This window comes from Varanus komodoensis, unplaced genomic scaffold, assembly GCF_004798865.1.
Source record: "Varanus komodoensis strain SLA01 unplaced genomic scaffold, ASM479886v1 scaffold25, whole genome shotgun sequence".
NCBI classification, from domain to species: Eukaryota; Metazoa; Chordata; class Lepidosauria; order Squamata; family Varanidae; genus Varanus; species Varanus komodoensis.
Window position 1 is genome coordinate 14,879,580 of NW_025335661.1, and position 12,023 is coordinate 14,891,602.

The 12,023-nt window shown below is 43.4% G+C and overlaps 1 protein-coding gene across 2 annotated transcripts in view; it reads left to right on the forward strand.

The window, feature by feature from the left end:
- The first annotated feature begins 10,694 nt into the window (after positions 1 to 10,694).
- ARHGEF26 (Rho guanine nucleotide exchange factor 26) overlaps positions 10,695 to 12,023 on the forward strand; it is a 77,390-nt gene continuing 76,061 nt past the window's right edge. For both annotated transcript variants that reach the window (XM_044432726.1, XM_044432727.1), the window contains exon 1: positions 10,695 to 10,807. The gene's annotated coding sequence lies outside the window, so the exon portion shown is untranslated. The remainder of the gene's footprint in view (positions 10,808 to 12,023) is intronic.

Consider the following 12,023-nt stretch of genomic DNA (forward strand, 5'->3'; position numbering starts at 1 on the left):
ATATTAACCAATAAGGCTCTCTGAGTGAGCTACAAGGTTAAAATATATACAATCACTCAGCACCAAACAGAGATAACAACACAGTCAAAACTACCCATTCGAAATATATCTTGAATAAGAAGGCCTTTGCTGTGCACTTAGCTGGGGAGCATGATCCAAAGGTGCAGCATGACCACTGAAAGGTCCCTCTCCTGGCCAACGTCTCCCTTACTTCTTTAGGCTGTGGCCCCTGGAGAAAGACCCCAGATGAAGCTCTTACTGGCCAGGAAGGACCATGTGGAAAAAGGCCATCCTTGGTTGCAGTCCACAGCAGCAGCAGACAACCAAGTCTGAGGGAGGTTTCTTCCAAACTGAACAGTGGATACAAACAGGGCAGGAAATCTTTTAGGGACAATTAATCACAGACTGATCACTTACTAAGAGGCAGAGCAATTGGAAATGCACGTCCTAGAGGGAAATATAAACAAATAACAACAGCTGGGATTTGGACCCAATGGCCTTCATGGTCCCTTCCACCTCTACTATTCTATGATTCTAATGCCCAGCTGGGGCAACACCATTACATAGCTGTTCTCAAAAGGCATAGAATGCTCCATACTGAATTTGGAGACAGCTGTACTGCCATGTTGCCCTCTGATCCTTGACAGTTTGTCTTAATCTGCACAACTGTCCAGAAGAGTGTAAGAGGAGCAGAAGATGCTATTCCACCAAATCATTCCTGGAACTGCATGCCTGTGTGGTGAGATTTTCTAATGCCGATACCTTGATGTATACAGATCTGAGTTCTGCTAATTGAATGGTTTATAAAAGTTATAAATAAATACCTCTTACATGGCAATCAGAAAATATTTTATAATAAAGCATGGGTTTATATATATGTAGAGAGAGGGAGTGAAAAATAGATAGACATAAGAGGATTTCAGAAATGAAATCTTTTGATTCTCATGCAAAACAAAGCTGCAGCTCTATCATGTTTAATGACCTACTACCATCCTTTGCTGATATCTGAAAATGCCATTGAAATTCATTTCAGCACAGAACTTGATCCATATTTGTATTTCTACCCACAGTGGAATCATGCCCAGACTGGAAGTTCACCAGAATCTGGCTGCTGACTTCAGTGGATCACAGATTATTCCATGTGAGTAAGTAAAAGGATATAGTTACAGACATGAAAAATCAGCTTCTACAAATGTAACCACAGAGTTAACTTGCTATTTCCTTGCATGTGGTTTTTGAAGGTAAGATGGCTGTATATATGATTTTTGTTGTAAAGTAACAATTTTATCCTTAAGCTAACAGAGTACATAATAAAAACAAACCTCTTGTGTTTATAAGAGCTTTTAAAGGCCTTGGATTAACTCCAAGGACACAGCTCAGCACTTCCTATTGTAAGAATATTCCAAATATAGTATTCATGGTCATTTAGTTTTGAATTGCTTTCAAGACCATTATACTATTACCTTTTCATTCCAAATGGACTGTCCATGAAAGACCTTCCTGACTGGAGCTTAGCTTGCAAGGACTTTTAGAATACTTCCAGGATGCATTCTTAGAGGCTGGATTATGTGAAGAGTCTGCCCCAAAAAAGGAACGTTGGTCCCTGTTGAGAAGGAGAGGAGATGCCAGGTGTCAAGGAAGTGAAACTGCTGGTGTTGAGCAGTGCAGGCTGGGCACATGTTCTCTTCTGCACAGAACTGTCCTGTATTAGCAAAATGTCCTCTGTTCGAATGACTGTCCTATTTAACTCCCATTTGAGGATAAAGAACCATAGGAATTCTTGCCCATCCACAGTAACCACCCAGAGGCAGTCTGATTATGGGAACAAACAGGTACACAGATTACCTGGTTAGTCCTTCCCATACTGTAATGAGATGCACTGCATTCCTGTACAAATTATAAGTTTTTTTTTACATTTGCACTGATATGCAAATTAGCACATGCTCAATTTATGTAAATTGCTGTCCTTCTTTTGAAGTGATGCACTTCCTGATTTTTTGGCAATTTGTATGTGACCACCTCTAGCAGCTGGCAACATCACAAGGCGGGGAGAAGAGCACATGCTCAACTGGAATTGAAAGGGAAAGGCATGTTTGAGCTGCCTGCCTTGAATGAGGTCTTTCTGTACAAGAACACGAATTAGATATATACAGTGGGTACAGCGTACCCAACAAATGAAAGATAGGGTTGTGTGTATGTGCATTTGTGCACATATGTGTGTGCGTGTGCATGCATTTTAAGGCACCAGGGTCTCAAAGCAAGCATGCCAGCCTTGGGGCTCATCTCAGTGCTGATTGCGATCAAGGAACTGCTAGTCTCTTACTGTCTGTGCCACCGGGCCATCACGTCAGTCGGCTATGCTGCAATTAAAATCCATTAATAGGGTTATGCAAGGAGAGGGAAGAAATAGGAACAGGTGTGCATTACAATCTATTAACTCCAGGTCCAACATTTATTATGAGGAAGTTAATTAGGATTTATGTTTGATACTCTATATGTCACAGCTTTGCAGAAATACATGCAAGGTTCTATAGAATATTAAATTTTAAGCAAGTTCCATCAAAATAATATTTATTTTGAAGTTTTCTCTCCTTCTCTCTCTCTCCCTCCCTCTCTCTCTCTCTCGTGTGTGCATGTGTTTGTGTGTGCGTAAATATATATGTCTTACAGAAATATTCAACCCTTTGACTTTTCCACATTTTGCTGTGTTACAGCCTGAAACTGAATTGGTATAGTTGGCATTGTCACCACTGATGTACACAAGATACTCTCATCTGTGAAAGTGGAAAATATAAGTGCAAAAGTCAAGGAAACAAAAACAAACTGGAACTTGCTGGCTGCGTAACTATTCATCTCCTTCTATGTGACATGCCTAAAGAAGTTCTAAGGGAATTCACTGCTTCCAGAAGTCACATATTATACACGGATGAATGCAGTCCACCCATGTTCAATTCCAGAATCACGTGATCTCAGAATAAATACACCTGTTTTTGGAAGGTCCCAGAGTTGGTTGGAGAGCATATTTAAACAAACAGAATCATGTAGTCCAAGAAACTATTAAAACTAATCCAGGAAAAAGTTTGCAGAAGCACCAATCAGGATTGGGTTATTTAAAAAAAATCCCAAATTTTCAACATCCTCTTGAATGTTGTTAAATCCATTATTACAAAATGAAAAGAATGAGGCAGAAGTGCTTAGTAACTACTTTGGCTAAGTCTTCTCCCAGAAGAGGGTCTATAACCACCCTGGCAAAGATGAAACGCAAGCTGAAAGGGCAAGATTGCAGCTGGAGATTTATAGGCAAATGGTCAAGGAACACCTCATTATTTTGAATGAATTCAAAGCTCCAGGGCCTGATGAACTGCATCCTAGAGTAATAAAGGGAGTGGCAGAAGAATTCTCACGATAACTAGCTATTATTTTTGAGAAATTGCAAAGGCTGGGTGAAGTGCCAGATGATGGGGGGAGGTATAAAGTTGCCCCTATCTTCACAAGGGGGGAACCCTGGGAAAATTCTGGAACAGATTATAAAGCAACCAGTCTATAAAACAGTACAATTGTTTTAGAAGCCAAAATGACTTTGCTAAGAACAAATCCTGCCAAACTAATCTGTTTTTGTTTTTTGATTGGGCAACCTCCTTGATAGACTGTGGGAAGGCAATAATATATCTTGGAATATATCAGGAATGTGGAAGCTAGAAAGGTAAAATACTGCCTTGTCTTACAAACTGACAGTCAAGAAACTAGGTTTGTATCACTGTAGCCTTTCTTAACACTGTGGCAATCAGGATTAGCTGAACTGGTTACCCTGTATCTTCTGAGCATCCTCATTTAACAAGATTGGAATGCTGATCTTGCTGGTTTCAGGCTGGTCTTTTAGCTATCAGCTTTTTCTGCAGCCATCACAGTGGCACATGGTTAATCCCAACACTGGCAAACCTTGCAACCAGCCTTCTGCAGTCAGTTGCAGTGCTCTAATGGTGGCTGCTCCTGGCACACAAGGGCAACCCTGGGCAGGGGCTGCTTTTCTTGGCAATTGGCCTCCTTTGGCGTCATTTCATGGAATCATAGAATAGAAGAGTTGGAGGAGGCCATGAAGGTCATTGAGTCCAACCTCCTGCTGTGGCAGGACACCATGTTACCCCATGCCACTCAGATAGCTGTCCAGTTTCTTTCTGAATAATTATAGAATTATTTTGAATTTGTAGCCACTCAGGCAGCAGCTGCTCCCAGTGTGCAGGAAGGGTGGTTCTTGGTGAGCACCCTGCAAACACGAGGCCTGCTATCCACAGACTCAGACTCTGGGAGATGCAAAGTGGCTCAGAGTCCAGGGTGCCAAAACGAGGAAATCCAGTGGCTTCACACCCCAGGACAGACTCCTCAAACATCTCTATCCTGAGTCTAGGGGAAAAATTCCAGCAATACTTGGCTCAGCAACACTACAGTTGAGAAGATTATGGACTTGTTGTAGATCGCAAGTTGAATATGAGTCAATAATGTGAATGGCTGCCAAAAAAGAAAAAGAAAGGCAGCTACTACTTTCGGCTGCATTAAAAGAAGTGTTGTTGTTGTTGTTACAATGCATTTATGTAATCTACCTTTTTTCCTCTTGGTATAACACCAAGCTCCCTTTTATCCTCACAACTAGTTCCACTCCATTCTAGTTCTGTTTCAACTCCTCAAGCATTTTAACTGCCTTTCTTTGTACTTTTTCCACCTCAGTAATGTGCTCTTTCAGATTCACTGATCAGGACTGTACACAATCATCTAAGTGAAGCTGCACCACAAAAATGTATAAAGTAAACACTTGCCTAGCAATTTTATTTTCAATTTGTTTCTTAATTATGCCTAACAGTTTTCCTTCACAGCAGCTGCAAACCAGTCAATATCGCCACCTCGCTGTCCATCCCCCTCTCCCCCACAAGCTCCATCGTGACTTGCTCAGATCCCATCCGCGTATCTTGAAAGTTGGAATTTCTTGCTCCAACATGGGCTGCATGATGCTAGCTTGCATTGAGCTGGCATTGGCCATGTGGATGCTCATTCTCTCAGCTTGGAGAGATCCACAGTTCTGTTCCCTCAGCCCTTGCTCCCGCTTCTTTGCCTTCCGGCACTGGCTGTCTCTCTCCGCCTAATGGCAAGGCTTGTTCTAAGCCTCATTTAACACAGCACAGAAACGACTAGCTTCAGAGGTGACTTGCAGAGGATTCAGCAATGTGTGCTCTCTCATACAGATATGTCTTTAGCAAATGCTTGGCTCTGAAATTCTGTGTTGAAGGCTTTTATTGAGATGTATTTCTTTCAAATAAGAAAGGTGAGGAAATGGATCTTTTCTGAGTACTCTAAGTAAAAGACAAAACAAAACAAAACAAAACAAACAGAAGAAGCAGGTTTGATGCTTCCTCCTAAATAATATTGTAGGCATCCAATCAGCAATGGCCTGTGTCAAGCTACCCAGAGTAAGCACAGAACAGGGTAAATAGAGGGGGAGGTAATTTGTGTTTGTTCTATGTTAAAGCCTGTTTAGTGTCTCTGAAGTTTCAGAAGAAACTCATTCCATTTGTTTTTTGTTTGTTTGTTTTTTTTTTGAGTGTCAAATATTTCTCTTCCCAGAGAATGCTTGATACTGAATTACTATTTCACATTGTAGAAGAGGTTGGCTGTAGTCCCAAGTCTTTGTGTCAAAGCTTTCAGCTCAGATTCACAGCAATAGGATGCTTGTTTCTTCTTACAGGTAATGAAAGCAGAATGCCCTTTGCCCAGGCACCAGGAAACTGGCAATAGGTACACAGAAGGACTGGCTAGGGTGCACTCCTGTAGCTCTGTCCTTTTAAGCTCAGTTTCAGAAACAATGACCTACATAATTCAGAATGAATGTAAGGGGCAGGAAACATGAAGGTGCAAGCCAAGATTAACAACAATACACAGAAGGTATGCACAACAGACTCCAAAAGAAGGTCTTTTTGAAAACGAGATTGGAATGGAGATTCAAATGCAGAGAAGAATGTATATAAATGAACACTTCTAAAATTAAAATGATAAGATTATCTGCTGTTGTTGATTTACCGAAAACAGAACTTTGTGTCTCTCCCCACATTTAATTTTAGGCACTGCCTAATTTTAGGCACACAGTGGAAGGTCTGAATACCACACAAACGATGCTCACGAATGTGCATGTGCTGTTGTAAGAGTTCAGACTGACTGTGGCGTCCTGCCAAATGTGCACTAGGGGACTTATTTGCTATTGCATAAGGTAACCTTGCATTTAAGCGATAAGCCTCGTAGTCATAGGTGGCAAGGAACTGCATGCAGGTTCATTATCAGCTGTTGGACGGAACACTGCTCTGTCCTCTGCACCCAGAATAACCAATTAAGCAGGCAGCAAAAGTGGAGAATCCCCCTTCCCACTCATTGCAGAACTCCACTCGGCTGTTGCAAGAAGGGATGGTGCTCTCAGGCCCTCTCGCAGGCTGGTAACCTCTGTGGGTTTATTTACAAGGCTGATATAATATGTGCAACAGTCAGCGAAGGTGCTTAATATGTGCCACATAAGTTACTCCAACGCTCCATACCATTTTGTTCCCAGTAGCTCCTGGTATTTGTTCCCAATATGTTTAGTGTAAGCAGCCATCTCAGTTCACATAAAGGAAGTAAACATTTATGGGCTCAGACTGGAAGCCTCTGTCGTTTCAAAACTGCCAGCAAGAGCCAGGCAAGGCAGAAGGAAGATACAGGTGTTTACAGACGCTCATTCCTCATTTGCAGGCTTCTTGGACCATCTAGCTGATATATCTGGCAGTGAACAAGGAAGCAAAGGCAGTATGGTTCAGCACCAAGGACAGCTCCTTTGAGGTTCAGGCTGCAACCCAGAGTAGCCAAGAAGCCTTGCTGACAGTGGGCATCCTTCACTGCACTTTAAGGTTCTAGTCTCTCCTCCGCTTTCCCTTCCCTGCCCACTATTCTGTCATCGTCTCACTCTCCCTCAAACTCTTTTCATGTTGCTGTTGTGAAGAAGAACCGCCGTGCTGCTTTCCATGGAGACTGTGAGTGGGTTGGGGCAGCAGTCAAATCCTTGATTCCCCCACCCCAATTTCATAGCAGTGTGTGCGGCCTTGAGGTGGAGGGTCCTTCACATCCTATGGGCCCTGGGATAATATGTAACTATGCAAAGACAGACAGACACAGTGTTACATACAGATCACTGCAATGAAAATCGGTGAAACAAATAGAAAATTTATAGCATAAGAACATCCTGAATGGCTGCTAGTATATAATGAAGAGGGGGCTATATGAGAATAGCCCCATTATAATTGATTGTAAGAGAGCTTGTTTTCCAGAAATTTTGAGTCTGAATTATTTCCTTGCTCTGTACAAGCATTTGCTTCCAATGTACTGTTTTTACAAAGGGGTCAGAGCAGATCCCCTGATATCAAAGCCATGTTTTATGGTATGACAGCAAATGAAACACAAGCATGTGTCCAGCTCTTACAAGTTATTCTTGGTGGGTCATTTCACATTATACTGCTATCAGTTTTAAAATTGTTTGTTACTCTTATATTAGTTGTGCATTTTTAGACTTTATACAACTCTGAATCATGCTTGACATAATTGAGTACAACTGGCTGATTGGATCTTCCCAAACAGTCTGTATAAAAAGGAACTTCATGCAAAGATACAGACTACCTATTATATCACACAAATCAGAGTAAGACTACAGTCCTATACAGCAGGAATGGGGAACTGTTGGCTTCCATTATTTCCCCCCAGGTAAATAAAGACAAAAGTCTTCTAACAGCATCTGATTAAAAGAATAACTTTTTCTGGCATTATTATTTTAAGTTCCCCACTCAGTGCCACTATGATGGGAATAAAAAATGCCCATTGATCAGCTGATCTGCATGCATTATGGAGGGAGGGGAAAGGTGTGTCCATATAGATTCTGAATTGCCCTTCTCAACATGTGGAATAATCAACATCTTACAGGGTTGCAGACATAGAGTGAGAAAAGAAACTGCACCACTACCGGCCCTAAGAATTAGCTTTACATAGAAATCATGGTAACAGGACTTTGTTCCCCTGTACTTTGTGATGAATGTTATGTTTCTGACATTACTTCTTATTTACAAACTTTTCAAGAACCTGCCCAAGATAGAAACAAAATCTGTAATTTGGTTTAGTGCTTTTATTTATTCTGATGAAATTTATGATGTACTTTTAATATTTGTTTCACTGTTTTATTATTTGATGGTTGTTGTTCTAATTTGTTATGCATGTTTTAACTTCTCTCTGCATTGTGTGTGTCTTATATGTAAGCCACCCAGGAATTTGACAGCATAATAATGTAATAAACAGTTGACTGACTGAATGAATGACATATGTAATGGTAGAGAAACAAAAGCTTTCCATCACCACCATCTCAGATATTCCATTCAATCTCAGTCTATTGCAACAAAAAGTACACATCACTTATTCAGATACCTGTTCAGACATGTCTTCTATTTGCGTATGTGTGCATGTAGATACACAGATAAACACACCTGATGCTTTTTTCACCTTGGGTGAAAACTTTTTATGGGCCAATTTGTAGTCTACAATGATAGGAGGAAAGATACATCTGGCCAGTTATGAATGCAGTCTCAGGATATTTCTCAGGCAACTTTATCTGTAGATGGCAGACACATCATAGAAGGTTTCATACAACAAACTGTCCATTTGTTTGATGAGATGGATATCCAAGGTTATAGGGTACTATTGCCAACTGACTATGCTTCTCCTAACCCTGTGATTCTACACCAAAGGTTAAGCAACCAAAAATAGGATAAGGTTTACAAGTTCAGCATTGCCATAATGTCTGAAAATGAAGTTCGTATTAAAGGTGCAGGAGCAGGGGTTGGTTTAAAAAATGTTAGCCCTATGTTGGAGTTGCCAACTTTGGCAAGGCTCTGGTGTCTTTAACAGTGGCACAACACAAAGAAATTCAGCATATGATTTGCTTTTGCAAAGTGGAAATGCAGTAATGAGAAAAACAATAACCTGCTGGCTGGCATACAAACAGAGGCACAAGAGTCCTGTGAGAGAGAAGCTGGCAAATCTGGGTGTGCTTTTATGACTGTAGTTGGCAAGCAGAGGGCTCTGAGACAAGAACAGATATTTGGAAAGCGTTTGAAGAACGTGTGTGAAACAGAAGGCTTGATCCTTGTGTTTATTACCTAGAATGTGTTTTTCCTTTCCTTGAAGTTATGGTCTTCACCAAAAAATTATAAAAGCAGGAACATTCTTTGGGCCACAGTCTTTAGTACTGACATAATTTATAAAGATTGCCCATATTGCTTATTTCCTGTAACAACAGAGCTCAGAAATGATAGGTGGCATAAGCATTGGTTGTACAAGGGTTCAAACAATGTATTTGAATTTTGTTTATTTAAAGTATTTTCTAGAATCTTTTGAGGGCAAGTTTCCTGGAAAAGATCAACAAGATGATATTTTAAATTCACACAATATAAAATTGAACAGCATCATGAAGCATTTAAACCACAGCAACTGCAAAACTTAAAAAAAGTCCTTTCCATTTATAGAGTAAAGGTGTGCATTTGTTTGTTTAAAAACAGACTAGAACATCCATGTTTTTAAGGCCCATTAAGGAAGGGGAAAAGAGCCATGTATACTTTCCACTGTAGGATACTGCAAAATCATTGAGCCACCAAAGAAAAGGCTCTGTCTTTTGTGACCACCAACCAAATACATCTTACAGGACAGTTCAGCAGCAGGTCCTCTACTCCAGATCATGGGGTTGCCAAATATTATATTCATACAAGTGCTGGCATGCAAACAGTTTTGGGCTTTAGAGGTGAACACCAGCGCTAGGCTCCAGAAAAGCACTAGCAAGAAGTGTAGGAGGTGCACTAATATACTGTGTGCTTCTAAAGCTTGGGTGGTGAGTGGAATTAGGCAGGTAAGAGTTCTTCAGAGCACGCTGTCAGGCAGATGGGTAAAGGGTTGGTTTCTTCTGCATGCCTCCTTGAGAGCAGGCCCAATCAACAGACCTAAATGCACATGATGCAAATAAACTGGTTCCATTGCCAAAAACTTTTTAGTAAATGGTAACTGCATTCAACCACAACTCTTCATTGCCTCCACCTTTCTGAGGTTTACCTTCAGGGGCTCCAGTCCTGGCAATCGTGTCCCGATCGGTCACTTTTGCCTCCTAATACCTCATGTTTGCTGGGAGCAGAGGTCTCACTTTACCGGTGACCCCTCAGAAACCCTTCTCCGCCTCTCCCACACCACTGCCTGGGGTCCAATCCAGCCCTGGCACGCAGGGCCACTCCTACTCTAAGACGGAATATGGCTGCCCTATGGGGTGTCATAAAGGGGCTGCAGATTGTGGACCCTTCACGTCGTTATCTCTCTTGCCAGGGGAGATGCGAGGGGCTTATGGGATCTTCCGCCTCATCCCAAGGATCCTGCCAGGCTTTGGATACGATGCACCTTGGATACGGAGGCGGCTGCAGCCGGCAAGCGCACCAGGAGCGGCGGCGGCGCAGCGCTGGCCGGACAGCGAAGGTGGGGCTTGCTTGTGGGTAGGAGGCGGCGCTGGGGCGGGCGCGGGAGGGGAGACCGGTCCAGGCGAGCCGGGCGGCCGGGGTGCGCCAGGGCTCCGCGAGGAGAGTGCGATGCAGGCCGTGGGGCGCTGAGCCTCCCGGACGGCTGGGAGGCGGCGCGGCGGGGAGGCCGGGAGGAGCCCAGGGGGCGCCTCGCAGGTGGGGACCTCCCGCCCCCCGCGCGTGTGCCGCCGCCTGGGAATGAGGTGAGTGGCCGGGCTCTCCCGTGGAAGGATGAGCGGCGACGGCCGGGCTGGGGTGTGATTGTGGTCGCAGACGGGTCTCTGCGGCCCCAGCCTGGAAGGCTCTTCCTTTCTCCGCCTTGCGAAAAGTTTTGCGCCTGCTGATGAAGGGAACCCCGAAGCAGGAGCGGAGCTGGCGTGTGAAGACGGTGATTCTCCCCAGCGCGCTCGCTTACCCCATCACGCGCAGGCTCCGCCCCAGGAGTCCCAAATATAGTTGGTGTGGGGGACCCTTCACCCCGCCCCCCCCGGCTAGCCTCCGAGGGGCAGACAATAGGAGCAATTCAAAGGCCGTGAGAACGCGAGTAAGCGGGGTGAGAACGCGCGCCTCGGTTTTCAGTGGCTGGGCAGAAATGCGTGGGAATTACCGCGCGGGATTGCGAGCCAAGCTGCGGGGAGGGCGGGGCGCGGAAAGTGCAGAGATTTTTCGGGTTTTAAATTGTGGGTCTATTTAATCTCGAAGCTGCAAGCACATAAGGGCGCGCTGCAAAGCGAGAAGGAAAAGGTGGGTAGGAAGGAAGCTGAAAGGAACCTACAAACGTAGTCACACTCTAGTTAAAGGAGCGAAAGTACAACACATTTCTTTTAAATTTCGTTCAAGGGAGTTAATGGCTGGTAGAAAATATAAACGATTCCTCATTTCCCTGATTGATGAAGAACTGCAGATGGCATAATTTAACGCCTTCAGAAGTTGGTCTAGTAACACACGAAAGAAGGAAAGAAAGAAAAAGTCCTTACCTGCTTACCACCCTGACAACAGCCATGTATGCTAAATTGTTCTTAGCAAACATTTGCATTCTGTAATTTGTTTTGAAAACTGAGATTTCCCATTGCTTTGTTGTTTAACATCAGATGTGTGGTTTTGGGATATGAAATTCCCGAACGCACCATTTTAGAAATTCAAAGGCATGCACTGCCTTTGAATGTTTCCACCTTTTTCTGTCATGGTGCTGCCAGCCAGGTGGTCCCTTTAAGTTGTCTTTGTGGATAGAGGTGTGATAGTACAAACCTGCTGCTTATATCTGCTGGCTAGAGCAGGGCAGGACGGACATGCTCATCCACTGCTGGTGAGGACCTCTGCCGAGAGGGTATGCCCACTGGAGGCACAGATTTACCCCTAGCAGTGTTGCCATCAGTAGTTGGCCATAAACCAGGGTATTTTATGGGTAGCAGTAGGCTT